This window comes from Hoplias malabaricus, chromosome 1 (genome assembly GCF_029633855.1).
Source record: "Hoplias malabaricus isolate fHopMal1 chromosome 1, fHopMal1.hap1, whole genome shotgun sequence".
Taxonomy (NCBI): domain Eukaryota; kingdom Metazoa; phylum Chordata; class Actinopteri; order Characiformes; family Erythrinidae; genus Hoplias; species Hoplias malabaricus.
In genome coordinates this window covers 11,377,762-11,383,763 of record NC_089800.1, presented here as the reverse complement: position 1 = coordinate 11,383,763, position 6,002 = coordinate 11,377,762, and the positions used below count along the sequence as shown (strand labels likewise).

Genomic DNA, 6,002 nt, shown 5'->3' with positions numbered 1-6,002 from the left:
TGACGGTTGTTGTAAAAATGGCAGTGGGCTCTCTCCATCAGTCCATTTAACAGAGACAAATAGAAAAAGACCCTGCCCTGGTGATCCCCTGCTTTTTGAAGCAACACACAGACACACCCATCTTCTGACTTGTTTCCAGGTAGTCAGTTCAGGGTCTTAAGGTCAAACTTCAGAATGTGGGACGCACCCAAAAAAAAAAGTTAGTGGGTGGATCACAATCATTAGTTATGCAGCTGAACACGTCCCTCAGGTAGAGGATGGGTGGAGGAGGGGGGAGGGGGTTGTTGATGTGTTTCTGCTTGTGATGTGTCAGTAAATGTGAGTTATTCATAATCTGAGAACTGATCATCTGAGCATAATGGATTGAGCAATGGCATAAGAAATCAAAAATTATGTAAAGTTAATGTATGTCAAGGCTATTGAGAAATAGATTAGGATTTACAATCCAACACTTAAGGTAAATGCCAATGTTTGCTTGGGTTAGGTGGATACAGTAAACACAACCGCTAATTATATTATAATACACAATTATATGCTGCATAATGTGTCAGTATAGTGTCATTTCCTAGAAAATTTTCTTTATTTTGGTTATTTGTTTATTTTTGTTATTATTTATTTATTGATTGAAAATTGTAACATTATTATTATTATTACAAGAACAATAAACAATATACACCTCATATCAGTAATTGGGCATTCTATGAATCAAAAAGTTTGATTCATTCTTCACTGCTGATATTAATAGTTGGAATATAAATGATAAACATAATCAAACTATTAACATGTATCTATTTTAAATTTTAAATGATCGCTGTCCAAAGAAAAACATGTATTTCCATTTTTGTCCATTTTTAGTTTACTGCATCATTTAAAAACAGCAACTGTCCTACACACTGTGTGAATATTTCATGATGAATGGACCAATAGAAATGCTCCAAAATTACAATAAAATTTAATAACAAATCTGTAATTTGACTTCCATAGAAAAAAGAATTCTTTACTTTCATTTTCTTATAAAATGACAATTTTGGTGATACTTTTTCTTTGGAAAGTGACAATATCCAACTATTAAATTACAAGCTGTTGAAACTTTTTTCTTCTGGCGGTGTGAAAATGAAGAGAGGAGACAAGTTTGGATGCAGTGAATTCTGTTTAGGTGATATGGTGCTTGGTAATATTCTCAAATGTAAAAAACAATATACAAATCTGTACAAGTCTGTCCCAATAGCGATCACTATCATTCGTGCCACTGTGTACTGAGCTGCACAACAAGGAAATATAGAAAATTGGTCAATAAATTAAATAATTGAATAAGTAAGTTATGCACATGCCGCCCTACCACAAGGCCAAGGCCATTTACCCAATCACTAACCCAGCTATTACATCCTCCACACCACACACACTCACATAAACACATAGAGTGAGCTTCAAAGTGAAAGTCACTAGCAGTCTAAATATGTTCTCTCTCTCTCTGCTAACAGCTATTGTTTCTCTAACCTGACTATTTATATTCTTCAGCAGGACACCACATGTTTTTCTGCCTGACAGACCGGTGAATTCCACACCTTGAAATCCCCCGCCATACTGCTTCACACACTGTCATAAACTGACACACTATAGTGACACACTATGGTTTCTGCACCTAGTTATTGCTATAGGTGAAGTTGATTGGGCAATAAGGCAGCATTTTTTAATCACAATAAATAATATGTTTATGAGTTTAACCCTTTGGGGTTTAGGGACATTTTCTCAATTTTCTGAAAATCGCCTTTAAAGTACTTGTATTATAAAATATTTCCCACATGTTTTATATCACAATGTTCAGAACAATCTCAGCTCTCTCGTTAAGAGAGGCCCATGTGACCTAGAGCATTTTATGAAGCGATAATCTGTCTCTAACCCTAAAAAACTTAAATCCGATTTTAGAAAATCTTAATATTTCTTGTGAAAACATCCCTTTACTCGTGTGGTGTAGTGTTTTGGTGATTGAAATAGTTTTATCAGAGTCTTAAAAACAAGTGAATCCACCAGTTAGACACGGCGAGAGGCAGAGGAGGTGTGTCTCAAGTTTATACATAGGCTCGTAACTCGGGATGTACAGTATCGCGTACAGTCACGATAACGTGATCGAAAGAGCAGTTTCTGCACATTCACAGAGTGTTTGAACTGTATTTCTGTGCTGTGTTATCGCTAAGATATTAATAAAAACATTGCAAATGGTCGAATTTGATGCGCCGGCGCGTTCTTCGACCCTGGAAGATTAATGATGAAACATGACAATTGAAATCAAATATTTCTACACTTTTTATAATTTGCATAATACATTGCGTATATATAAACATTTTATTGTTGTTTTTCTTAAATTATGTTCATAAATGTGTCTGTGGTAAGGCACCGTCTTTGTGAGCCCTGTCTCCTCTGTGGCCTGAGCCCCAGGAAAAGGAACGAAGGGGGCTCACTACAGCCTTGTTGCTGCCCATGCACCTTCAGAAGAAGCCAGAGCTTCAACCCAAAAGGCAGAGCTCAGAGCCAAGTCCTGTGCTGCATGGACTGAGGCAGAGCTGCTGCCACATGACTCCACTCACTCTGTACTGGTCTTCAGGACTGATTGGTGTGAGGTCGATGAGAAACACCTGGCAAAGTCAGGCTGAGAGTTATCAAGGGCCAGTGAGAGTTGAGGAGAGGGTGTTTAACTGATATAAATTCTTATGAAATATGAGAATATGAGATAGAATAGAGAGAAAGACACATTTATACACACTGTGGTCTGTTATAATTGAACTACTGACCTTTTATTCCATAAGGACTCTCATGTGAGTCCGTGCTTCTGTTCCTCATTCTCAAGACTATATAACTTACATAACAGGTTCAAAGAACATCAACTTAAAATACAGTTCTTGGCATTTGTGTAATAAGTCTTAGAATAAAGGGGCCATACTGTATATTTTTTGTATTCTATTTTCCATTTAAAAGATTTGCATAATTGTACACCCCCCCCCAATATATATATATATATATATATATGTTTTTATTTAAAATTAATTTGTCTTGTTTTGTTACGTCTTTAAGATTAATCAATGACCTCTGTTATGAATGGCTGCTCCATGTTGTGCCTCATTCACAATTCCTTGCTGAAACACTCCCAAACATTATAATGACCTGCTTGTTTCTAAACACACTGTGCACTTTATTAGCTCCACTATCAATAAAGATGCACTTTGTATCCCTACAATTAGAGTGCAGTCCAGCTGTTGCTCTCCCCAGTGACCACCACAGAGCCGGTAATATTCAGGTGAGGGACCTTTCTCACCACTAATGTGGTGGTGTCGTGTTAGTGTGTGGAATATTACAAGTGAATCAGAAACAGCAGTGCTGTTGGAGCTTTTAAACACCTCAGTGTCACTGCTGGACTGAGAGTAGTCCACCAACCAAAAATATCAGGCCGACAGAGTCCAGTGACCACTGATGAAGAACTACAGGACGACCAACACAAACAGTGTAGCATCAGATGAGCTATGATATGACTGTGTCATATCTTTAAATCTAGAATGTCTAATAGAGAGGACAGTGGAAAATTCTACAAGCACTGCTGTGTCTGATCCACTCAAATCTGCTCAACACATTAACACTGTACTACATGCTGTGTGGTGGTGGGGTCCTCACCAATTAAAAAGGGTCTAAGAAAGTATGCAGAGCCAAGGGCATGCTATAGTCAGTAAATGTTGATTGCTTTTCATTATTACATTGCAGTAAAATACTTCTAAAACTTGAAGAACGTTTATGTCAAATTGTTCTACAGGGTTTTACTTTATATGGGCCCTTTAAGGTTAATAACTGATTTAAGCTTAGGGTTCGAGGGGGACAACTCCAGTGAGGTATACTGATGCTGTTGAAATAAAAGCTGTAAAACCTTTACGGTTATTTTTTTCAGATTCCAATTCGACATACCTGATGGACATTTTATTGCCTGTAATTACGTTATTTTTCTTAATTAACAAAATAGTAACAATAAAAAAAGCATTTCTTGTTATTCGAACAATGCTGAAGGCTCCAGTTCCTTTTAAACGTTCCTGACCATAGCTTGGACGTTTGCAGTCATTGCTACTGCGCACAGAGATTTGCGGCGTCACTTTCCTGATAGACCGGTGTCATATTTGTCAACTGTGAAATCCCCAACGCTAGCTCCACACACTGCTTCATGAATATGACACCTTGTTTTGTCCTGCTGGTGTCTGGAGACACAAACCAGCCTTTGAGGCTCTGAGGCAGAGGCAGGTAAGCTAAAAGGCTGTGTGTGTGTGTGTGTGTGATATAGCTGGGAATGGCCACAGTGTGCTGAGCGCTCGCCCCCGGGGCAACATGTGACACCCAGATAATGACTGTATACCTGTCAACTGGAGGATATCTGTCAAGCCATAAATACAGATTTGCCTTTTTTGACATTAGTTTTTTTTTTTTTTTTAATACTGTAGAATATCAACTGATCTCTCTCTCTCTCTCTCTCTCACACACACACACACACACACACACACACACACAGAGATTCAAATGCACAGAACAGCTGCTGTGATGGTAAATGCATGCACATATAATTGTAATTTTCTGCGCAGTCCGGCGCTTGCATGAGGCGATGTTTGTGTTTGTACGTGTGTTGACACAAGGCAAAAATGAAAGGACAGAGAGAGAGAGAGAGAGAGAGAGAGAGAGAGAGAGAAATCATGAGACTGCAGCCAGACTTATTTCTGCTTTTCCTATGAGTTGTGTGTGTTGTATATATGTGTGTGTGCACATGCCTCAGGGGCTGCAGGTGAAAGCAATCTCTGCTGTGTTAAGCTGCAGGCAGAAGGAAGCAGAGTTGCATTTGGTGGGATAAAGGCCTTACTCTCTCTCTCTCTCACACTCTCGCGCTTTCTCTCAAACACAAGGTCATTTCTCCATCCACTTCCCCAACACCACAAGCTTTGCCCACTCATATACACAGGTAGGCCACATGCTTCACTCTACTGGAGCATTAAAAGAGGAAAATCAATGGTGATGCTGAAGCAGCATGCTGTGAAAAATCTTAGATTAGAGGAGAAGCGAACAGAACCTCCGACTGAATGGTACCAAGTCTTCATGTGGTGGGGTCCAGTTCTTTCACACTTCTTACAAAAGTCGTACCAATCACCTTTTTGTATTTAACGTTTTATAGTTACGAGGAATATCATATGAAATAACTATACTCTCGACTCTCAAAATATTTCTTCAGTACTTTTTGCAGACCACAATATCACTGTTTTGCATTGTGTCTACTTCTGCGTTTGTTTAAATAAGAATATGAACGTTCTGCTCTCTGGTTTTCTCTGGTGTCTCTATTCTGGAGACGTTATGTTCATTTGTTTGAATAAATTGTTTTTATATTATTTCTTTTTCTAGTTATTTAGGATATTTAAATATTTTTAATGTCTGAATATTATTAATAACAACATTTTTGCTAAAAGTTCATTGCTCTTTAAAAGGGGTGTAGTTGCATTTTGATCATATTCACTTCTCGTCGGTGGCGTAAAAGAGTGTTTATGGGACAATGTATTGTGACAGGCCTATGACAACAGAAACTACAACACCCTTAACGCACAACTGTAGTCGAGTTCTCAGTCAACTAATCACAGGACACTACAGAGCTCCACGTCACCAGATTACTGACTTGTTCCACCTGCTGTCTTGTGGATCTGTTTGCAGGTTTCATTGCCAAGTACTGCCTGTGTTATGATCAGTGCATACCGAGTGTTTCTCCATGTAGCATTCCTGTGTACCGAAATATTTTCTCGTATCTTGTCTTCGCCTCTTGCCTCACTCTTCCAGGTTGGTTCCTTGTGTGTTTGAGCCGGCTTGTGTTAGACCGAGACCGTGGTTTGCAAATAAAACGTGTTGGCAATCCGTTCTTCTGGGAGCTTCTCGTTCTCTCAAGTCTGCTACATGGATTCACAATAAGTATGTAACACTGAAAAAGAATAAAATAAATA

At 38.6% G+C, this 6,002-nt stretch overlaps 1 long non-coding RNA gene across 1 annotated transcript in view; it reads right to left on the bottom strand.

Annotated features, from left to right (window-relative positions):
• Window positions 1-5,562: 5,562 nt before the first annotated feature.
• Window positions 5,563-6,002, bottom strand: part of LOC136691111 (uncharacterized) — a 53,877-nt gene continuing 53,437 nt past the window's right edge. The window contains exon 4 of the long non-coding RNA XR_010801835.1: window positions 5,563-5,980. This is a non-coding gene — a long non-coding RNA (uncharacterized lncRNA). The remainder of the gene's footprint in view (window positions 5,981-6,002) is intronic.